The sequence below is a fragment of the Balaenoptera borealis genome (genome assembly GCF_965194805.1).
Source record: "Balaenoptera borealis genome assembly, chromosome: 15".
Lineage (NCBI taxonomy): Eukaryota > Metazoa > Chordata > Mammalia > Artiodactyla > Balaenopteridae > Balaenoptera > Balaenoptera borealis.
Window position 1 is genome coordinate 56,572,440 of NC_138871.1, and position 24,018 is coordinate 56,596,457.

General features: G+C 45.9%; 1 long non-coding RNA gene across 9 annotated transcripts in view; it reads right to left on the reverse strand.

Annotated features, from left to right (window-relative positions):
- Positions 1-24,018, reverse strand: part of LOC309612482 — a 197,298-nt gene that overhangs the window by 20,062 nt on the left and 153,218 nt on the right. The window contains exons 4-5 of one of the 9 annotated variants that reach the window (XR_014235158.1): positions 8,046-8,236; positions 6,013-7,406 (exon numbers count right to left, since the gene is read on the reverse strand). The exons of the other annotated variants lie outside the window; for them this stretch is intronic. This is a non-coding gene — a long non-coding RNA (uncharacterized lncRNA). The remainder of the gene's footprint in view (positions 1-6,012; positions 7,407-8,045; positions 8,237-24,018) is intronic. 9 annotated transcript variants of the gene reach the window in all.

Here is a 24,018-nt window from a genome sequence, read left to right on the forward strand (position 1 = left end):
TCTAACCAAGGCAGTTCTCTGCACTGGTTTCCCCTGACCCCAGCACTGGATCTAAGGGAAGAGTACTGACTTCCTGGCTCCCTTTCCCATGAGGTACATCAACCCTGAGAGACAAACAGGGCTGATGACGCAATGGCGTGGAAGCAAGATGCTGAGTGATGACCCTTCCACGCACGTGCCACAGCAAGGAGCACGCAGCGCTCCTAGCTGGTGAGAGAGAGCCAAGGCTGGCCTCCCCTCCCACCACAGCACGGCTTCCTCGCCTGCCTCGGCTGAGCCCTGATATGCCTGCCTGCCCTCCCCTGCCATCGGCCCTCCCTCTGCTCCCACACGATGCGCCCAGGAGCTCCTGCACCACAGGCAGCGCTCTCTCCTAGATCTTCAGCCTCTTCTTGGAATGCGTCCTCCTCCTCCTCCTGGCCCTGAGCTGCCACCTCCCAGCAGCCCTCTCAGGTGGAGGATATTTAGCCTCACATTCTCTGCACCTCAGGGTTAAAAGGTGGAGCTTGTCCTTTTTATTCCTCATGGTCACCTCCAGCCCATCACTCCCATCCTCTTGTAAAGCCCTGAACCATTGACACTGCTGCTTCCTGCTATGCCATCCTCCCTCCTCAGCCCTGTCATCTCCCAGCCTCCCAGGCTTGCTCCCTCCCCCACTGAAGACCCACGTTCCAGCCTCCTCATCTTCTCCCGTACCCCCTCCTGCCACTATCCTAGACAAATAGAATGACCTATATCCACACTCTGACCTCTTGCTTCCATCACTTACATCTCCAATAATTCCCGCCTTAGCTATCCATTGCCACATTTAGCCCTGAAGACCTTATGGCCACCCAAAGCCTTATTTCTGAAATCAGAACTTCTCACCTTCCACTATCCATCCATCCATCCATTGCCTCCAAGCCTTTCTGCTCCCTGGCCCAGGTGGCCCTGCCACAGCTCTCTGGCCTCATAGAACTCTCCAGTCCACAGATTCCTTCACTTTCTCTCTATCCATCAGCCCCCTCCTGCCTTCACTTCTCTCCTCTCCCAGTTTAGAGTCCATGGTTTGTGGATGAATAAACTGTGGGATATTCACACAATGGACTATCACAAAGCAGGTTAAATAAATGAGCCACAGCAAAGTAAATAAATAAATCTTAGCCATATACAAAGTAAATAAATAAATCTTAGCCATATACAAAGTAAATAAATAAATCTTAGCCATATACAATTAGGTAAAAAATGTAAGTCCCCAAAGATTGCATGGAGAACGATACCCTTTTAACGAGGTTAAAAACAATTAATATAAAATATATAATTTTTGGAAATATATGTAGATGCAATAAAACTATATAAAAAGGATATCAAGGGAATGTGGTACACAGACTTCAGGATGATAGTTACTGTGGGTTGGGGGATGTAGGGGGTTGGGATGGCAAGGAGGAATCATATGGAAAGATGTGGGTCATTGTCAAGGCTTTGGTTTGGGTGGTGGTTTTGCAGGAGCCTATTTAATCATTACAAATAACTAATTAAAAATATAGCACGAGTGGATCAACGATGAGTGCGTCAGGGAACAAAGGATGTGTGGAGGAGTCCAATGAAATCAAGATTCCATGGGTTATCATGGCACTACTCTCTTGCAATTATATTGAACCTCCCTCAGCTTCCCACCACTAAATTCACAGATATCCCCGTGTCTGCCTCATTACAATGGAAGAAGCGTCCCAGTTTCTTCAGTGAAAGAAAAATTCCATCTCTTGTTCCCTGAATCCCATTCCTTCTCATCTTCTCAAGGGCTTTTTTCCTTCGGCTATCTCCCCACTCTCTTTCCTCGTCAATCTCTCCCTCCTTAATGGGTTATTTCCACGAGCACACAACATGCTCTAGTCTCTCCCATTTTAAAAACAAATAAACTGGGAATTCCCTGGTGGTCCAGTGGTTAGGATCCGGCGCTTTCACTGCCGTGGCCCGGGTTCAAACCCTGGTCGGGGAACTGAGATCCCGCAAGTCATGCGGTGCAGCCGGATAAAAAAAGGAAAAAACAGATAAACTTTCTGTATTAGTTAGGATAACGTTAGGCTGCTGTAACAGAGAAATCCCCAAAGACTGTATCAAAGGTAGAAGTTGACTCTCACATGAAAAGCCTAGGAAGGCAGTGTAGGGGTGTTATGGTAACTTCTTCTATCTGTTGCTCTGCCATCCTTAACTTGCAGCTTCTCTCCAAGATGGATGCCCCAGTCCTTGCCAGCACTTCAACTTCCCAGCCAGAAGGAAAGGGGAAAAGAGGAAGGAGGAGATAAAGCTACTTCCTTTGAAGGACACGGCCTGGAAGTTGCATACATGTCCAATCACAAGGTATTTCCCTCAGACTTGGTCAAAACACACACCTAGTTGCAAAGGAACTTAAGAAATATGGTCTTTCGTTGGGCAGCAGTGTGTCCATTTAAAGATTCCATCACTATTGAAGAAGAGGAGAATGGCTATTGAGGGAAAGCTGGCGATCTCTACCACCCTCTGCACCTTTGACCGCCCAAATAAATGCACGCTCTCTTCTCACACATGCAACATGCTAATCCCCTTCCCAAGCCCAAACCCACAAGGTTTCATCCATTACTGCAACCAGCTCAGAGCCCAGGCCTTCCTGACAATTGTCAGATCTTTATATGAAGTTCAGATGTTGGTCTGGTGACATACAAACTAAAAACCAAGTTATCTATTTGCTCCCCTTTACCAACCAGCAACACATACACATATGCTATACAAGGTAGAACAGGATAACCACAATTAATCTGCCATTTGGAGAGGGAAAAATAGAAAACACATAGCAGGAACATAGCAATTAACAGATCCCACTGGGCAGGAATTCCAAAGGTTCCCTATCTCAGAAAGGAGAATGTTCTTTGGTATTGAGTACCTGAAAACATTCTCTGTGGCTCTTGGCTCTGCCTTCTGGGCAGTACTTCTTTGTCTACCTGTTGTCCTCCAGGGCCACATCTGAAAAGGGCATTGGAGAATATACCCTTCTGGGTGGTGAGGGTGCAGTGTTCACAGCCTGTTTCCTGCTGGTGCAGGTTTGGGAGCTCACAGCTTGCTTTAGGAGTTGAGCCATTCTAGAGTTGTACTGGCCAGCCTTGTAGACTTTTGCCAATGACTTTCTCTCAAAAACTTAGCATAACATTAAAAAGTTAAATACAAAAAATAATTCAATTTACCATCATATAGAAAAGGATTAAATAGGAATAAATCGAACAAGGCTTATACATTGAAAACTATAAAACATCATTAAAATAAATTGAAGAGAAACTAAATAAATGGAAAGTCATCCTGTGTCCATGGATTAGAACGCAATATTGTTAAGATGGTAATATTCCCCCAAATGACTTACAGACTCAATGAAATCCCTATTAAAATTCCAGCTGCCTTTTTTGCAGAAATTGAAAATGTATCTTAAGATTCATAAAAAATTGCAAGCATTGCATATGCTTGGTCCAGCTTAGCCAAGACAGTCTTGAAAAAGAACAAAGTTGGAAGACTCACACTACCCTATTTCAAAACTTACTGCAAAACTATATTAATCAACACAGCGTGGTACTGGCATAAGAATAGACACATAAGTCAATGGAACAGAACTGAGACTCTGGACATGGAGACTTTGACACATGGTGAAAAAATAGTCTTTTTCAACAAATGGTCCTGGGACAACTAGATCTCCCTATTCAAAAGAATGTAATCAGATCCCTACTTCACACCACATATAAAAATTAACTCAAAGTGGATTATAGACCTAAATGTAAGAAAGAAAACTATAAAACTGCATGATCTTGGATTAAACATTGGCTTTTTAATGTATGACACCCAAAGCACAAGAGAAAAGGGAAAAAATAGATAAATCAGATTTCATCTAAATTAAAAACTCTTGTGCTTCCAAAAACACCGTCAAGAAACTTAAAAGACAACCCACAAAATGTAAGAAAATACTGGCAAATTCTATATCTGATAAGGAATTTGAATTCAGAATATATATAGAACTCTTGTAACTCAAAAATAAGGAGACACATAACCTAATTTGAAAAATGGGCACAGAATTTGAATAGACATTTCTTCAAAGAAGATATACAAATGACCAATAAACACATGAAAAGAGCCCAACATCATTAGCCAACAAAGAAATTCAAATAAAAGCCACAATGAGATACTGCTCCACAACTACGAGGATGGCTATAAAAAAAAAAAGGCAAATAGTAAGTGCTGGAGAGAACGTGGAAAAACTGGAACCCTCATATATTACTGGTGGGAATGTAAAATGGTGCAGCCACTTTGGAAAACAGTTTGACATTTCCTGAATAAGTTAAACACAGGATTACATTATGGCCTAGCAATTCCACTCCTAGGTATATACCCAAGAAAACTGAAAATGTACGTTCACATAAAAATGTGTTCATGAACGTTCATACCGAGATTACTCATAAAAATCAAAAGTGTAAAAAAAAAAAAGTCTATTAGTTGATGAATGGATAAACAAAATATGATATATCCATAACAATGGAATATTATTCAGCCATAGAAAGGAATGAAATACTTTTGCATGCGACTACATGGATGAATCTTGAAAACATTATATGCCAAGTAAAAGAAGCCAGACACAAAAGATCATACATTGTATGATTTCCATTTCTATGAAATGTCCAGAATAGGCAAATCTATAGAGACAGAAAGTATATTAGTGGTTGCCAGGGGCTGGGGGCACGGAGGTAGTAATGGGGATTGACTGCTAAAGGGTACGGGGTTCTTTGGGAGGCGATGAAAGTGTTCTAGAATGAAGATAATGGTGATAGTTGCACAACTCTGTGAATACACTAAAAACCACTGAACTGTGTAATTTAAAGGGTGAACTTTATCATATGTGAACTATATCTCAATAAAATTATTTTTTAAAATTTATTTATTTTATTTTTGACTGCATTGGGTCCTCGTTGCTGCGTGCGGGCTTTCTCTAGTTACTGTGAGCAGGGGCCACTCTTTGTTGCGGTGTGCAGCCTTCTTATTGCAGTAGCTTCTCTTGTTGCGGAGCATGGGCTCTAGGCACGCGGGCTTCAGTAGTTGCGGCACATGGGCTCAGTAGCTGTGGCTCGCAGGCTCTAGAGCGCAGACTCAGTAGTTGAGGCGCACGGGCTTAGTTGCTCCGCAGCATGTGGGATCTTCCCGGACCAGGGCTCGAACCCGTGTCCCCTGCGTTGGCAGTCGGATTCTTAACCACTGCGCCACCAAGGAAGTCCCTAAAACTATTTTTAAAAAATTAGTATGACTACAGTCTATTTGTTTCTAATCTGTTCCATAAGCAAGTAACCCAGCCAAAAAAGCTGGTGCAGACATAGTTCTTAAACCTGAAGACACATTTATGCATATTTATTTCCCAGCCTCTATACTATGCCCATCCTACCCTCTCTTAACTTTACAATAATTTATCAGGTTACTTAACCTAGTAGGTCTGGGTGGAAAGGCAACACCCTGAATCTGCTCTGGGCTGTTGAACTGACTCCCATTGTCTGGCAGGGTGTTCTTTTTTTTTTTTTTTTTTTTTAATTTATTTATTTTTGGCTGTGTTGGGTCTTCGTTTCTGTGCGAGGGCTTTCTCTAGTTGCAGAGAGCGGGGGCCACTCTTCATCGCGGTGCATGGGCCTCTCACTATCGCGGCCTCTCTTGTTGCAGAGCACAGGCTCCAGACGCGCAGGCTCAGTGGTTGTGGCTCACGGGCCTAGTTGCTCCACGGCATGTGGGATCTTCCCAGACCAGGGCTCGAACCCGTGTCCTCTGCATTGGCAGGCAGACTCTCAACCACTGCGCCACCAGGGAAGCCCTGGCAGGGTGTTCTTAACTGGAGCTAACTGGGAAAGGCTTGGGCCACAGTCTTGTCTCCTGGGAAAGCTGCCTTTTCAGGGCTCCTTCATGTCACTTCCTCAGTTTGGGGTACAAAAGCGGTTGACTTTCTCACCACCTTTCCAAATACTGGATTCTTAGTCAACTTACCTGATTGGCCACAGGCAGGAAGAATCTCCATGAACAGAGCTCTGTTTATTTTCATCTATGCTTGCAAACTGCTGTCTCTCTTCTGAGTTTTTCTCTCTTCCAGGACCTTGCTAAATGTGGGGAGAAGACTACCCACCAGCACTTGCACCTTTTCTAACCACTTCCTCTAGAACTAAAGGCTCTGTAGGCATGTGAACTGTCTTCCAAGATATCAGAGGCGATAGTGTTACCAACTGTTTTGCATAGCATGGGTCACCAGCGGTCCAACCTGACATAGCTGCTCACTGTCTGACAATAGCACAACGCCTCATGTTTAAAATTTTGCCACGTCCAACATTCCACTTCTGGATATCAAATTCTATGTTAATCAGAATATGGTTTAGACTACTGTAACAAAGGCCTCAAACTACACTGGCTTACACAAAATAGAAGGGTTTTTTTTTTTTTTTTTTTTTTGGTTTGTTTTTCTCTCATGTACCTTGATGGTTCAGGGCTGATATGGGGGTTTAGTGGTTTTGGAGGACTCGGGTTTCTTGTATCTTTTTACTTCACTACTTTCAACATGCTGCTTCCAGCACACAGTCTAAGACAGCTTCTGTCAGAGGTTGGATTACTCAGGAAACAGACTCTGAGACAGATTTGCAGCCAGGTGTTCTACTGGGGAGTGAACCCTGATGGCGGGGGGAGTGATGGAGGTAAAACTGGGCAAAGGGCAGAGCTGAGCTGTGATGCAGTCACAACAGAGGACTCAGCCAATCCCAGAGGAGCTCTGGAGCTGGGGTGGCCTTCATAGTTGTCTCAGTTAAAGCAAGGAACTAGGCTTGTTACCCCACAAGTCATTGGATACGGGCCCCCTTTTGATACCCCCAGGGAGGAAGCATAACTTTGGGCAAAGCAGTTTCTGGGGAAAGATTCAGCTGAGCTGTGAGTGGACAGTGCTCCTGGCAGCTGGGGGAAGGAGGGCCTCGGTTTTAGATGGGGCATCAGGCAGTGTCCACTGGTGTCCAAGGCTACAGAGTCCACGAGAGCTCCCAAGGTTCTCACCACCAGGTTTGCCCATCCAGTGGGAAATGGAAAAGCCCACACAGTACTTCCACTCACATCCCTTTAACTAGACTTAGCCACATGGTTGCACCTGCCTGGAAGGCAAAAACTCGAGAAAGAAAGCAAAAGTCAAGTCATTTGGAGTCATTTGGGAGTCTCTGCCACGTGTCCCTTGATTCCGTGTCCTTCTCTAGCCACTGTCTCATTTGTCTGTCCCTCCTCAGAACCTGGCTTCCTCCATTTCTGCATCTGTCTTTGCTCCAGAAGGCCCACCTGACATCTCTTGGATGCTGTGTTAGTCTTATTGGATTGTCTCTTTCAGTCACCTGCAAAAGTATTCAAACAAGCTCCTAGGGGAAAAAAAGATTTTATGAGGTCATGTATTGGATCAAAGAGAGGATCTACCTTCAGGCATGGATGGACCCAGAGGTTCCAATGATGTTACCAGAGCTGTCTCTCTCCATTTCCTGATCTGTCTACCCTCTGTGTTGGTTTCATTCTCTGGCTGAATGATGCCACTAACAGTGCCAGCCCTACATTTCCTTACAGCTCACAAGCTCAGAGAAGAGTGTAATCCTCTCTACTTCAGTGTCCCCAACGTGGGCTCACCCAAGGACCAATCTTTGTGTCCAGGGGGGTGAGTGCTCTGATTGGCCAGCCTGAGTCATGCCCTTCGGCATGCTTGGGGAAGTGAGGCCGTGTACGTGATAGCCCAACCAGAAACACTTGCTGGGGCGGGGGGATAGGCAGGGGGCTTCTATTGCTAAAAAGGAGGGAAGGGACGCTGATGCTGTTATAGCCTGAGCATCTCAAACTTAACATGTCTACAGCTGAACTCTTGGTTCCCCTCCCAGCTCCAAATATGTGCTGTCTCCACTCTTCCCATATGGTAAATGGCACCTCCATCTACCTAGCTGCTTAGGCAAGATGACTGGAAGCCATCTTTATACCTCCTTCCTTCTTCACCCCACATCCCAACGTTCACTTACAGATTCTACCACTCAGATGCTCTTCAACCAGTCCCATTGTCCATCTTCTCCATCGCCAATATGTTGCACAGCCTCCATCACCTCATCCTGTGCTATTCTGATGGGTTCCCCTGTCTCTGTGTGCTCACTCTCTCTTGTTGCTGGTTGTTACATGGCAACCAGAGGCATCCTCCTGAAACCTGCACATGAGACTGAATATAACATGATGACTAGGGGTGTACCTGGAACAAATGGGCACCAGTGTAAAGTATCCAATTCTTATTTTCCACTGGAGAAGTCCCTGATTAGAATTCACTGTCACTCATCACAGCACTTGGCACCTGAAGACTGGTTCAGTACCCATTTCCTCCCCCAGACTGGAAGTTCTGGGAGGGCAGGGTTTTTGCCAATCCCATAGTCCACCTCATCTCAGGCACTGCTTGGAGCACACAGCCCTGGGGGCTCGGTGAAGCCAGGAAGATGTTCTTGGTACGAGTGGGAGGGGGTCTTGGAGCCAACTGCTTCCCCCAAGACACCTTAGATTTTCCAAAGAGGTCAGAGTCCTGGGGTGGGTTGGGGACCGCAGAGCTGCCATCCGAGCTCCCTCTATGGGAGAAGACCCAGGGAGAAGGAGGAAGATGGGAAGAGAGGCTGGGCCTAAGGAGGAGGAGAGCCTAAGAAAAAAGACAGGAGAAAGCCAAAGATAAGAAGGGCACAAAACACTGAGCTGATCTCCCAGTGTTATGCAGCTGCTTCCCACTAGCTATCTATTTTGGGATAGGGAGGGTGGGAGGGAGACACAAGAGGGAGGAGATATGGGGATATATGTATATGTATAGCTGATTCACTTTGTTATACAGCAGAAACTAACACATCATTGTAAAGCAATTATACTCCAATAAAGATGTTAAAAAATAAAAGAAGGGCAAGCAGAATGAGGGGGGTGGAGGATTCCAGAGAAAGGGGCAGCTAGGATCAGCAGGAGGTAGGCTGGGGGTGGGAGGTTTGCAGAGGAAAGAGAAACCATTCTTTTTGAATGGGTCAGGGTGTGTGTGGGGGGTCTCCCCACACACTGATTCCAAGGTGTGGGAAGCTGAGATCGCCTGCCTTGTGCTGTGGTTTTCTCAGTCAGCCCAAGACCCCTGGGGAGGAGAGTGGGGGACACCCAGCCAGAGGCTACCCCAATCAGGAGCACCCACAGTCTATGGTGACTGTCCCCAGCACCTTAACTCACTGTTGAGCAGTGGCCCAAGCCCAGCAATGCTCTATCGGGACATGCAATTACAGGGGTTGGGTTACAGCTCCAACATTGGCAAGGGCTGGGTGGCCGGAGATAGGAAGGTGGCACCCGGAAGGGTTGTGTGTGTGCTGAACTGCAGGCTCCCAGCACCACCCCCCCAAGGCCGGCTCACAAGGCCTCCATTGTTGGGGGCTGGCTCCCAGCCCATCACCGGCCAGATAGGAGCTGCTGTTCTGACAAGGCAACAAAAGCACACCCCAAGTTCATACAGATGCCGTTACCCCATCCTTATCAGGCGGAGGGAAGGGAGCTAGCAAAGCTAATGTTGATTCAGAGAGAAAAAGGAAAAAGGCATATTAACAATCATGGCGAAAGTGAGTTCCGGCAGCAGGGGTGAGGATCATGGGTGCTAGTCTGGGGTTTTTATAACGAGCAGCTGGAGGCAGGGGTGGGACGGTGAGGAGTGTCCAGTGGGTGGGGGAGGAGCCCCCCCCAGTGTGCCCGGCCCTGTGCCGGGGACAGAAGCCAAGCAGGTGCATTCTGCTGCTTAGAACTTGAAGTCTAGTTAGGAAAACAGGGCTCTTTTCTTCACCCAATATAATCAAGGGTCCACCGCTTGCAGGATCTGTTTATAAATGCTGGGGGTTCCCAGGGCTGGCATTCTAGTGGATTGTACCGGAAAATAAAGAGTCCTGAAGACTAGCACCTAGGGGCTCAGACAGAGAGAAGGGGTCTCTGAGATGGCAGGTCAGGAGAGGCACTGAGGGCTGGCCCTGGGCTGGGGGATGAGGGAGCGGAGCTCCTACTCCTGCTGCCTGCTTCTAGGCAAGGAACCTTGTCTCAATGAGCCAGTTTCTTCTTCTGTAAAATGGGGACAAGAGAAACTACCCAAGGGGATTAACATTGAGAATGGAAAGAGAACCCAGGTAAGCACGGAGCATGGTGGTAAATCACGATGAGCACTTGGTCAGTCAGATTCACAAAGGTGAGAGAGACGTAGTCACCACGTGCAGGGGGCCGACAGTCAAAAAAGGGAGGTAAGACATGGGAAAGGTGGGGTGGACCCGAGTCAGGGTGGTGGGCTAGGATTGGGTTAGCTGGTGAGGAGTGGGGAAGGCAGCTCTGAGGACAGGAAGAGCAGCAGCAAAGGAATGGCAGCCCAAAGGAGCCCAGCCCGTTTGGGGGTGGAGGTGGTAAGGGTGGGAGCATTCACATACCATTGTCCCCTCCCCCATCCCATCCCCAGAGACCCCAGAGTCAGCACACCAAAGACGGTCACTCGTTGGGATCACCATTTAAAAATTCTGCTGTGCCCTTTGGGTATGCTTTAAAATATAGATTTGGGAAAAAAGCACTTTAAAGATGAAAAGTCCCTAGAAAATATCAGTCTGTAGAATCTGCTGCACTCGAAATAGAGACACAGATGTAGAGGACAAATGTATGGACACCAAGGGGGGGAAAGTGGCCGGGGGGTGGGGTGGGTGGTGGTGGGATGAATTGGGAGATTGGGATTGACATATACACACTAATAAGTATAAAATAGATAACTAATAAGAACCTGCTGTATAAAAAATTAAATAAAATTAAATTAAAAAAAATAAAAAACAAAAAAGAATCTGCTTCCCTGAAGGCAGTGAGTAAAGAAGCCCATTCAATGGAGAATGGACTTGATTAAGAGGAAAGGGAATGGACTGCCTAGAAAGTTGGTTGCTGGGGAAACCTGCTATTAGAAAGGGGCCAGGGTTGGGGGGGGCGGGGAAAGCATGTCCTGTGCATGTGTGTCATACACTAGCAGGAGTCTGAGACCAAGCTGCCATGGGCAGACGTGGCATGGGAGGAACAGAGAGGCTTATTTGTCCACTCGGGCTGCCAGAACAAAGTACTGCAGACTGGGTGTCTTCAACAACAGACATTTATTTCTCACAGTTCTGGAGGCTGGAAGTTCAAGGTTAAGGTGCCAGCTGATTTGCTTCCTGGTGAGGACTCTCATGGCTTATAGATGGCTGCCTTCTCTCTGTGTCTTCACATGGCTTTTCCTCTGTGCAGGTGCAGAGCGAGAGAAATCTCTTGTGTCTCTTCCTCTTCTTATAAGGACATCAGTCCTATTGGATTCGGGCACCACCCTCATGACCTCGTTTAACCCTAATTACTTCCTTAGGGGCCCCATTTACAAATACAGTCACACTGGGTGGTGAGGGCTTCAGTATATGAATTTGCAGGGGGGGGTCACAAACATTTAATCCATAACAGAGATCTCCTTTAGTCTGCAAGAGGCAAGAGAAAGTAGTGTGCTAGAAAATAAAGTTTTCCCTGGGATTAGCAGAACAGATCACAGATTTAGTCCTCCTCTTGGGGCAATTAATGCTGACAGCACAGGAAGAGCTACAGATGGCCCATTACTCCCTGGGAGTACTGAGAACACTTTCCAGAGAAATTCTTAAATTGGAATCAGGAAAACAGTTTTTGCATTCATTTGCGAACAGTAGAAACTTAATGATGGAAATACCTGACTGTACTCAGATACTAGTTTTTCTTTAGATCTTAACCATCGGTGAGTAACAAGTCTTTATGATTCTTAGTTTAAGAAAGGTTGTAAATACAGGAAATCTCACTGGGTTATTAAAAGAGTACGATGTTCCATCTCTTAATTATGAATACCTTAGAAAATCTTGGGACTTCCCTGGCGGTCCAGTGGTTAAGATTCCGCTTTTCCACTGCAGGGGGCAATGGGTTCAATCCCTGGTCAGGGAACTAAGATCCGGCATGCCACGCTGCGTGGCCAAAAATAAAAAAAAAGACTTAACTGGCTGGTTCACATTATATAAATGTTGTTGCTCTTATTATTCATGTGATGACTGCTGTGTGAATAGCAGGTGTGGTGCTTGCAGGGAAAGAAAAATAAACCTTTACACAGCCAATTATGTGTCTGTTATTTTATTTACATCATCTCATTTAACCCTCCCAACAATCCTGCAAAATTAGCATTAGTTCCACTAATTTGTTGGTTTGTTTGTTTTAAGGTAAGGCTAGGTGGAATTTTCCCCATTTGGCAAAGAGGGAAACAGGCTCAGAGAGGTTACGTTAACTCAGTAGAGATTAACCAGCTAGTAAGTGATAGAGTCAGGATTTGAACTCGGGTGTTTCTAAAGCTGATGCTCACGCTCTATACATCCTTTGCTGCCCTAGTCTTGCAAACCCAAACCAATGAGACAATAAGAGATGTCATGCACTCAGGCACCTGGCCACTTCACCCAGCCGTACATGCTCACATGCATGTACATTCAGGTCTGTGTCTGGCCATAGCCCCCTCCCTCACATCCAGCCATGGGTTGGCTACCTAAGTCCCAGCTGGGGAGTCATACAGTGGAAGGGAGGATATCACGGTGGTTCCTGACACAAGGTCAAGGTGACACCTGCCATTTCCCCTTCTGAATGCCAGGCATTCAATCTGTAATTGATTCTGGGTCCTTCTTTGCCGCAGCCTTTTATAGAAAGCATAGGCTACCCATACGGTTGGAGTTTCCTATGTCTCTATCTGCCCTGTCTGCATGCTAGCCTTGACTGTGGCTCCTCCAAATGCCTTCAGTCCTGTCCCAGTTGACCAACCCCCCCGGAAGAGAGCCATTTAAATGTGGGGCTCCCTGCGCCAATGCACAGAATTGCAGCCCGTCTCTCCCGTCCCAGTGCTCACTGTGGCTCCCCACCCCCGCTGAGTTTTTAAGACTCATTGTGGACTGAATTTTTGTGTGCCCCCAAAGTTCACATGTCAAAATCCTAACCCTGACAGGATATTATTAGGAGGTGGGGACTTTGGAGGTGATTAAGTCATAAGGGTGGAACGCGCATGAATGGGATTAATGCCCTTATAAAAGAGACCCCAGAGGGCTCCCTCACCCTTCCCACCATGTGAAGACACAGCAAAAAGATGGTCATCTGTGAACTAGGAAGCAGGCTTTCACCAGACACTGAACCTGATGGTGCATTGACCTTGGACTTCCCATCTCCAAAACTGTGAGAAATAAATTTCTGTTGTTTATAAGTCACCCAGTCTATGGTATTCTGTTACAGCAGCCTGAACGGACTAAGACAAGTCTTAACTCAAGTACCCTTCCTCCCGGAAGCCTTCTCTGACCTCCCAAGACCAGGGTGGCTTTCCCTTCCCTGGGCACCCATGGCAACCTGAAATTCCCCTATAAGAGCCCCAGCCCTCCTTGTGGTAGGGCTGTATTTACTTGTCAGTCTCGCTCACTACACTGGAAGCTTCCTGAGGGCAGACACTGGCTCTGTCGTCACTGTATCTCCCAAGCACAGCTCACTGTAGGTGCTCAGTTAGGTCCCCACATTTAGCAAATAAAAATTCAGAATGCCCAGTTAGATTTGAATTTTGGATAAACAATGAATACTACTAATAAGAAATACTACTAATAATGAATAAAAATACTGCATTATTGTGTCTGGTAACCCTATGCTCAATAAGTGTTTATTGTACTCCTTACTATGTGAAAGAGCAAAAAGCACAGAGAAAGGAAAAGGCCTTGTATTTGGAAGAAAGCAAGAAACATCAGTTTGCCTGGAACATAGCACTGGTGCAAATCTGTCACAGAGTGAAATGAGAGGAGCCCGGCCCGCCTGTGCTCAGAGCAGCACCCGTACCTAGTAAGAAATCCATCACCAGTGATGGAGGGACGCGACAGAACGAACACGTTGCAGGGGGGTGAGGGGGGGGGGTTAAGTGCCAGAAAAAAGTAGTGAAGATGTCAAAGCAGAAATGGAGGGCGTGATGATGGCAGTGGCTGTGGTCATGGAGGCTTTTGAGGGGGTCAAGTGACCAGCAGGCTGTAGCCTCCACACCCTCACGATTCAGACTCACAGAGTGGTCATGTCCTGAGTCCACGAGCAGCTGAAACCCTCCTCCCAGACATTTTAGGGGTCTGTGCTCATCTCGAGCAGGACAAGTGCAAACCCTGATTCTCCTCTCCCCACCCAAAGAGTGGAGGGGGTCCCCTGTCCCCCTGGGGTTCCTGAGGCAGGAGTTACATCCCCCACCCCCCGCCCAGGCTGGGGTTTTCCACAAGCCCCTCATGCAGAACCTGGCCTCTTGGGGAGTCTCCCTTAACCCTCTGCAACAGGCGGCTGGGCTCCCAGGCCCCAGGGTGGAGGATTGAGGGGAGAGGGAGGAAATAGGCCCCCTTTGTCCCCTGGGCCTGGCAGCACAATGGGAGCCTGTGTCACGCCAGCTGCTCTAATGCGGCTCTGACTCTGGTGGACACCAGCCTTGGAGGAGCACGTAGCCTGGGGGACCCCATCTGCTTCACGTCCCTCCGAGTGGGACCTGTGGGCTGGCTGGCTGTGCCTGAGGGATGACCTGTGTCTGGGGGCCGCTGGCTGTCTCTAGGAGTGCGTATACGTGTATTCACACCGGAAGGTCTGAGGGAGGGCAGGCAAGTGCGTGTGCTTGTGTGTCTGCCTGTGGGACACATGTGTGCCTTGGGCTGGCCGGGTGAGTCTGCAAGTAGGCACAGACGCGGGTCTGTGTGTGTGCATTGAGGACAGGTAATGCTTCTGAGCACGTGGGGGGACACGTGCCGAGGTCTTCTCCCGTTGCCAGAATAGGGAGCCTTTCCCAAGCACCAGGCCAAGGAGGGCAGAACTGGCTGAGAAGCTTCTTTGGGAGAGAAGTCCTAGAAGATGCGGACCAAGACTCTGTCCCATTGAAACCTGTGTTCTGCACACACATCCCCTGGGGCTCTGGGTTTGGCTGTTCCCTTCACTTGGCCCCTCCCAGCCTCTCCCTCCTCCTGCTTCCCTGCGTGCTGGACCATCAGGGACCCTCATCTGGGATGCCGACCCTCAGCCAAGTAGCGGCTGGAAGGATGAGAATGGCTGAAGGTCTTCGGAGTTCAGGATGTTCCCCTAAGGGCTGAGCTGCCCAATTTGGCCTTGCTTCCCTCCCACTCCACCCCCCACGAATCAGAGCCCGGCCCACCCAGCCTTCCCTTCCAAGCTGGCTGGAATCAGGAAATGAGATTTCAACTCCATTCAACTAAATCCAACAAATATTTACAGAAGAGGTTCTAAGCACAGGGCTCTGTAAAGCTGGGAGCAGTGGGGAGAGGCCCTTTTACCAGGGCCTGCCTCCCAGATGACAACAGGTTTAGGGTGATAAGGTCCCACTTTAGGGCTTTGCTCCCTACCAGCACTCACACACAGCTGCTGCCTCAACCGTCCCCTCAACCGGCAATTGATGGAGGCCCTGCCTGGTGAGGGTGCACCCGGGAGCCGCCCAGAGAAAACGTCCACAGCACTGGCAGCCCCTTCCCTGCCCCCGGGGGCCCTCTCCCCACCCTCCAGGATCAAAGGACCCCTCCGAGAGGCAGCCAGAGGAGTAGGTAGCAGAGGAGTGGCGGTCCCCTGCCCACTTCAGGAGATAGTACCAGGGACTGAGGAACTTGGGAGTCTGGGTTTTCCATCTGGTTAAAAGGAAAAGTTATTACTCCCCCAAAGGGGGCCCTCCAGCCTTCAGGGTCCAACCTGCAGGCAGGCCTCTCTCAGCTGATGCCCCAGAAGTCCCTCCCTATATCTTGGTCTCCAAAGTGAAAACTGCAATATGATCCTTGGGGTGAGGCATAAAAATATTGAGTCGCGGTTTTTTTAATCTAGAAATTTAAGACTTACCAAATATTTAATAAATGGGTTGACACTGTGCCCTCCCTCAGTCCCAGTTTCAGATTATCCTGAGTCCCAGAAGGTTCTCTGGGAATCCTAGAGGTGAGGGCCAGCTCCTCTGTGTGGGGTATTTAGGGGGCGCCTTCCTACTTTGACTCCCTGTCAGCACAAGGCTTCATTTGTTCCTAAGTGCTCCAGTGTGCCACCAGCGCGGTTGGTTTTATAAAAGCGATGCCTTGTCCTATGATAAACCATAATGGAAAAGAATATATATATGTGTGTATAACTGAGTCATTTTGCTGTACAGCAGAGATTGGCACATTGTAAATCAGCTATACTTCAATAAAAATAAAATAAAATAAAAGCGATGCCTTAAACAGAAGTATATTTTCATACTTTGTAAAAGAGAACGGTATAACAGGAAACTCTTTCTGAACCTGCAGGTCTTCTGGGAATCAAATCTAAGGACAATTTGTGCATTTTTCTTTTACAGAAAGACAAGTATATTCTAGACTCTCTGACCTTTTCTGTGACAAGTGTTTATTGGTAGTGTGTGACCCCAGCCAATATTTCACACAAAAAAATGTCCTTCTTATCAACCTGTAGGGAACATTTCAACAGTGAGTGAGAGAGGAACATCTTTTCAACTAAAATATAGGCTAAGGAGAGAGCATTTTGAAACTGGTTATTTGGAAATGTTTCCATCATAAGGTGATGTTATTCCTGAAAACTATGTAAATATGTCACCTATTAAAAATTCTATCTACACAATTAAAGAAATAAGCTTGGACAATTTTCCAGAGAGTTTAAGAGAATGTTGAATTGGTTGGCTAAAAATATAAAAACACAAAACCTTCCAATTATTTTGCAAGAACAACCAGGAAAGGTGGAAATTTACTAGCTAAATGTCAAATTAAATTGCACAATGGATGGATGGGAGCGAAATACAAATGCCGTGATTTAATGGGCCCAGCGAATGATGCATGTCTATCATTTGGTGACGTATCTCTTACAGCTGTGGCCATCATGAATACCAAGACTCAAAATGTATAAAGTTAAACATTCACTTAGCAGATGATTCGGCAATCCTACTTCTAGGTATTTACTCAAGAGAAATGTAAACACATGTGCACACAAATACCTGTATGCAAATGTTTATAGCAGCTTTAGTCACAATTGCCCTAAACTGGATACAACCCAAATGTCCATCAACTGGTGAATGGATAAACAAACTGGTATGTCCATACAATGGAATACTACTTAGCAATAAAAGGAACAAATTACTCATATATACAACATGCATGAAACTCAAAAGCAATACGCTAAGTGACAGAAGATTACATACTGTGATTCCAAATACGTGATATTCTAGAAAAAAGGCAAAAGTATAGGGACAGAAATCAGGCCAGTGATTCCTTGGGGTGGGAAGAGAGGAGTGACTGTAAAAGGGCATAAGGGAACTTTTTGGGTGATGAAAATATTCTGCATCTTGACTGTGATGGTGGTTACATGCCTCTATATATTTGTCAACACTCATCAAACCATACACTTGTAAAGTGAATTTCACCATACATATATTTCGATAAACCTAATGTTAAAAAAAAACAGTGCTTAGCATATAATGCTACATAAACATTTAAAAAAGCAAATATTTTAAAGTATAGAAAAAAATCGACAACCAAAGGGAATTTCCTGGCGGTCCAGTGATTAGGACTTGGTGCTTTCACTGCCCTGACCCGGGTTCAGCTCCTGCTCAGGGAACGGAGATCCCGCAAGCCGTGCGGCCAAAAATAAATAAAACAAGGACTTAAAAAAAAAGAAGTATACAACCAAAATATTATCAGGGATAGTCTCTAAGTGGTAAGATTATTGTGATTTTTACTTTTTTCTCTGTGTTTTTTGTATATAAAAGTAAACAGAGGTTTGAAAACTGACTCTAAAATTCATACGGAAGTGCCAGGGACCGAGAATCATCAAAACAACTTTTGGGGCTTCCCTGGTGGCGCAGTGGTTGAGAATCTGCCTGCCAATGCAGGGGACACGGGTTCGAGCCCTGGTCTGGGAAGATCCCACATGCCGCAGAGCGACTAGGCCCGTGAGCCACAACTACTGAGCCTGCGCGTCTGGAGCCTGTGCTCCGCAACAAGAGAGGCCGCCATAGTGAGAGGCCCGCGCACCGTGATGAAGAGCGGCCCCCGCTTGCCGCAACTAGAGAAAGCCCTCGCACAGAAACGAAGACCCAACACAGCCAAAAATAAATAAATACTTAAAAAAAAAAAGTTAAAGTCTATTAATTTAATAATTAATTAATTAATTAATTAAAAAACAAACAAACAAAACAACTTTTGAAGAGCAAAGTTGGAAAACATTACCTGATTTCAAAATTTGTTAAAAGGTTACAATAAATCAAGACAGTTTGATATTGGCATAAAAATAGACATCAATGGAACAGAATCAAGAGACCAGAAATAGACCCTATACTTTTTTTAAAAAACAGCTTTATTGAGGTGAAATTGACCTATAAGTATTATCCTATACTTATAGGACAAGTGATTTTCAACAAAGGCACAAAGGCAATGCAGTCCAAAAAAGATGGTGTTTTAAACAAATACTGCTGGAACAATTACACACCCATAAGCAAAAAAGTCTCTATCTATACTTTGCACCATATACAAAATATAACTCAAAATGGACTATAGACTTAACTGTAAGTAAAACATCTAGAAGAAAACCTTTGCAACCATGAAGTAGGCAAAAATTTCTTAGATATAGCACCAAAAGTATGATCCATAAAAGAGTAAATTGATCAATTGGACTTTATCCAAATTAAAAATGTCTGCTCTTAACACTTTTTTTTTTTTTTTGCTTTTTTAAAAATTAATTAATTAATTAATTAATTTTTGGCTGTGCTGGTTCTTCGTTTCTGTGTGAGGGCTTTCTCCAGTTGTGGCGAGCAGGGGCCACTCTTCATCGCGGTGCGCGGGCCTCTCACTGTCGCGGCCTCTCGTTGCGGAGCACAGCTCCAGAGGCGCAGGCTCAGTAGTTGTGGCGCACGGGCTTAGTTGCTCCGCGGCATGTGGGATCTTCCCAGACCAGGGCTCAAACCCGTGTCGCCTGCATCGGCAGGCAGACTCTCAACCACTGCACCACCAGGGAAGCCCCAGACACTATTAAGAGAACGAAAAGAGGAACCACAGACTTGGAGAAAGTACTTGCAAATCATGTATCTGATACAGGACTTATATCCAGAATATATAAAGAACTCTCAAAACATAATAGTAAGAAAATAATCTAATCAATAACAGATAAAAGATTTGAGATACCACTAAAAACCTATTGGAATGGCTAAAATAAAGGGACTGACCCTATCAAGTTTTGGCAAGTACATGGAGGAACTGGAACTTGCATACATAGCTGGTGAAAATGTAAAATGGTACAACCACCAACCACTTTGGAAAACTTTTTGGCAGTTTCTTAAAAAGTTAAACATATACCTATCGTGATCCAGCCATTCCACTCCTAGGTATTTACCCAGAGGAATGAAAGCATATGTTTCTACAAAGACTTACTCATGAATGCACATAGTAGCTTTATTTGTAATAACCAAATACTGGAAACAACCAAAGGTCCATCAACAGGTGACTGGATACATAAACTGTGGTATATCTGTACAATGGAATATTACTCAATATTGAAAAAGAATTAACTGTATGTGCTGCAACATGGATGCATCTCAAAAATAATTATGCTGAGAGAAAGAAGTCAGATTAAAAAGAGTACATATGATATGATTCCATTTATATAAAATTCTAGAATATTAAAAAAAAAAGCAGATCAGTGATTGCCTGGGAATTGGTAGATGGGGAAGGGGTGGGAGAAGAATTACATAAGAGGAAACTTTTAGGGTGATGGAAATGTTCATTTTCTTGTCTGTGGTGATGGTTTCAAGGGTGTATAAATATGTCAAAACTTATCACATTGTATACTTTAAATATGTGCAGTTCACTATAGGTCAATTATAGTTCAATAAAGCTATTAAAAATAAACAGATTACTTTTGTAACAATAAATTCCTTAAAGGGCAGAAATAAGAGACTAAAGTCATTATATGATATTATACATATCTTTTTGTGGTTAGTTGCTGTGTGGCCCTATTTAATTATTCATATACTGTTTAGAAACTTTGTAATGTAGAGATTATGGGTGTACCATTATAGCTCCTTGAGTTTCGTTTTGTGGTCAGTTCTATAAAAATCTGTATGTCAGGCCCATGGCCAGGAGCATAATCCTCTCTTATAACATTGTTTCTGTGGGAAAGTCAAAATTGACTTGCATTACGTTTACATAGTGCCTTTCCTCTGCCCCCAGGCTCTCTCTTCTCAAATCCATCTTAAACCCAGTTGCAGACCTACTTTAAAAAAAAAAAAATTAGATCATGTTACCTCCCTGTTAAACCCCTCTGTGGTTCCAAATGATAAAGTCTAAACTCCATGGCATGACATTCAAGGTACTTCCCAACTGACTCCATCTATGTCACCAATCCCGTCTCCCAGAACTGCCTCTCCCTTTATGCATCTTGAGCCGTTTGACAGGTGCTTTCACCACTTTGAGCCTTTGCTCGTACTGTCCAACATCCAGGTATGTCCTTCCCTTTCGCCTCACTTGTGCATCTCAAAAGTCTCTCACCCTTCAAGATGCATTTTAAATATCATCCCCTCCTGGAAGTCTTCCCAGATTTCCCCAAAACAGAATTAATCACTCTTTTCACTTCAGTCCCATAGCACCTTACACATATGTCTACTAGAGCTCTTATTCCACGGTATTGCAGTAATTGAGGTGCTGTATTGCTTAGGTTAGAGGCTCAGACGCTACAACAAAAACAAATAAGACCTCCAAATACCAGTGATTTGATCAAGTTTATTTCTGCCTCATTTAAAAGTCCCAACTGGCATGCTGCCTCAGCTCTGCAATGTTGGGATCCAGGCTCCTTCTATCTTGTTGCTCCACCATCCTTAGGGTTTGCATTCGTATGCGTGGACCAACATGACTCTCCAACATGTCTGCCTTCCAGCCATCAAGACAGGGAAAGGGGATGGAGAGAGTGTCTCCTGACTTTCTATGATATCATCCAGGACTTGTACCATCACTTTATTCACATCCCACTGGCCAGAACTTAGATTTATGGCCACATAAAACTTCAAAGGGTCAGGGAAATGCAGTTTTATCCTGGGTGGCCACTTGCTTCACTCTACTTCAGGTGTTATATTATTAGAGAGACAAGAGAAAAATGGATCTTGGGGCAAATTAGCAGTCTCTGCCACAGTCCACGCCTTTGGCCACCTTACTACCTGTGATCACGCTTCTTTTCACACATAAAACACTAACATTGTCTTCCAAGACAGACAACCTCAAACACCAGGCCATCTTGCACCCAACACCTCAATCAGATCTGGATGTGGTTACCTGTGGCCTGGAGACCAACACACTTAAAAGACACATCTGGGACTTCCCTGGTGGTGTAGTGGTTAAGAATCCGCCTGCCAGTGCAGGGGACATGGGTTCGAGCCCTGGTCCGGGAAGATCCCACATGCCACAGAGCAACTAAGCCCGTGAGCCACAACTACTGAGCCTGCACTCTAGAGCCCGCGAGCCACAACTACTGAGCCCACGCGCCACAACTACTGAAGCCCGTGAGGCTAGAGCCTGTGCTCTGCAACCAGGAAAGCCACCACGATGAGAAGCCCGCGGCACCGCAACGAAGAGTAGCCCCCGCTCTCAGCAACTAGAGAAAGCCCGCGTGCAGCAGCGAAGACCCAATGCAGCCAAAAATTAAATAAATGAATAAATAAATAAATTTATTAAAAAAAAAAGACACATCTGCACCCCACCCTCCTCCAACAGACAATGATGGAACAAGAACCACATATCACATTTTAAAAACAATTCTTACTCGGAAAATAAAACAATGGGAACTACACAGATGGCCCCAGTCCACAGCAATTACCAAATCATGCTAGTTAGAAGTTATAAAGACTCCGTCCTGTCCTTCTGTTTTCTAGAAGTAACTCCCTTGTCCACTGTCCTCCTTGGCTCTTGGCTTTGCCCTCTGGGAGACTCTTACTAGGTCACCGACCTCCATAACCATATCTGAAGTGGGCATCAAAGAATATGCCTCTCTCGGGCTCCTGGCCTATTTGCTTTGAGTCAGTTCCATGTACAGGTAACTCAGCCAAAGGTCTTGTCCTGACAGAGTTTGTCAGGCTGTATTTTTACTGTCTTCCGAGCTCTGCCCAGACCCCTCTCTCAGCTTCATGGTTGCTATCTTCAGGCCATCTGAGACAATAGGCCAGGGTGGAAAGGGAACACCCTTAATCTGATCTTGGCTGCTGGGCTGGCTCCCACAGTCTGGCAGAGAATTCTCACCTGGGAAAGCTTGAGAAAGGCTCAGGGCCATAGTCTTAACTCCTACTAAGGCTGTCTGTTCAGAGCCAACTTTGGTCACTCCTTCCATCTGGGGTACAGAAGCAGTTGGCATTGACAACTCTTCAAGGCTCCAAAATTCCAGACTCTCAGTCAATTTAGATTGCAGGCAGCAGGCATAGGTGCCCTTAGCAGAACTGTATTCCCTTCCGTCTCTGCTTGAAAACTGGCTAGGTCTAACCTGAGTTCATCTCTCTTTTCTAGGAATCTGTCAAACGCAGCAAGTAGTCAGGACCTCCCCAGTTCTCAAGTTCTCTACAGGCTCAGAGAGCATGTGGTCTTCCTGTCAAGGTACTGATCAAGATGACAGTTTACTAAATCTTCTGCCAGAGCATAACAAGGGTCACCAACTTTCCCGTCTGCATATCTGTGTCTGCCCTACCTGACTGTAGTAGCCAGTACCACATAAGTGAGTATTTTTTATGACAGTCCTCTTACTTCCAAGTAGTCGAAATCAAATACGGAAAAGATTTTGGCAGCTATAACTGGGAGACCAAACATAAAAGCAGCTTCGACAAGATGGAAGTTTATTTCTCTCTCATGAGAGAATCAAAGCTGGTCTGATGGTTTTGTTCTGTGACGTCATGAGGACTCTGGGCTTCTTTTGCCTTTTTGCTTTCCCATCCCAGGAGGGTGTCCCCACCTACAGGGTCCAACATGGTCACCGCCAATTTTCAATTCCAGTGAACAGGAAGGGGGAAAGGGGCTGGGGAGTATGCAATTCAGAAGTTGTACACATCACTCCTGTTCGCCTCCTTTTGGCCATGTGGCTACACTTAGTTGCAAGGGAGACCGTGAAAGGCAGTCTTTACTCTGGGCTGATGTGCCCAGCTGAAAATGAGGGGGTTCTATCATAATGAGAAAGAAGGGGAGGCAATGACGTAGGGGACAATTTGTCATGTTGGTCACAGCCTGTCCTCTCTTAAGAGAACTCTTTGAGGGGCAGAGACCTGTCTCACCGTCATCATCTGTAGGCACAGCCAAGTGCCCAGCAGGGGGTCAGGGACTACATGTGTTCAACCTCAAATTTCCCAGACCATAACCCAATCCCATGACGGCAGCCATCTGTGGCATGATCGTGTTTAAAAGGCATCTTCACTGATGTAACCAGGTGCCCCTGGTCTGTGTGTCTTCAAGTCCTCCAGCCTTGTGGAGTCACTGCTCATGCCCCATATTCCTGAGGGCTTTCTGAGGCGGGCGGTTTGTTTCTCCTGATGCAGCATGCCTCTGCCAGGGTGCTTCTCCTCATCGTGGCCCTCAACCCTACGCCTGGCGTCCCGTTTGAGAACTGCCTCTTGCTAAGCTGATGCCAGTCTCCTCCTTCATCCCTCCGCAATGTACCAGGAACTCACGGCTCATGGGTGTAGCAGATATTTAATCACGTTTAGGAATAATGGACAGTGATTTTAGCATCAGGTGGAAACGACTTCAAATTCAAGGTCACATACTACATTCTCAAAACGTGTTGGTCATTCCCCACCCCAGGAGCTTCCCCTTGGCAGTATTCCTCTGTTGGCCCCTCCTCTGCCCCACAAGGTATTTTTCAAGCCTTCTCTCCAGACGCCCAACATCGCTCTATTCTCCCCTATTTCTGGGTCCCTTGAGCGCT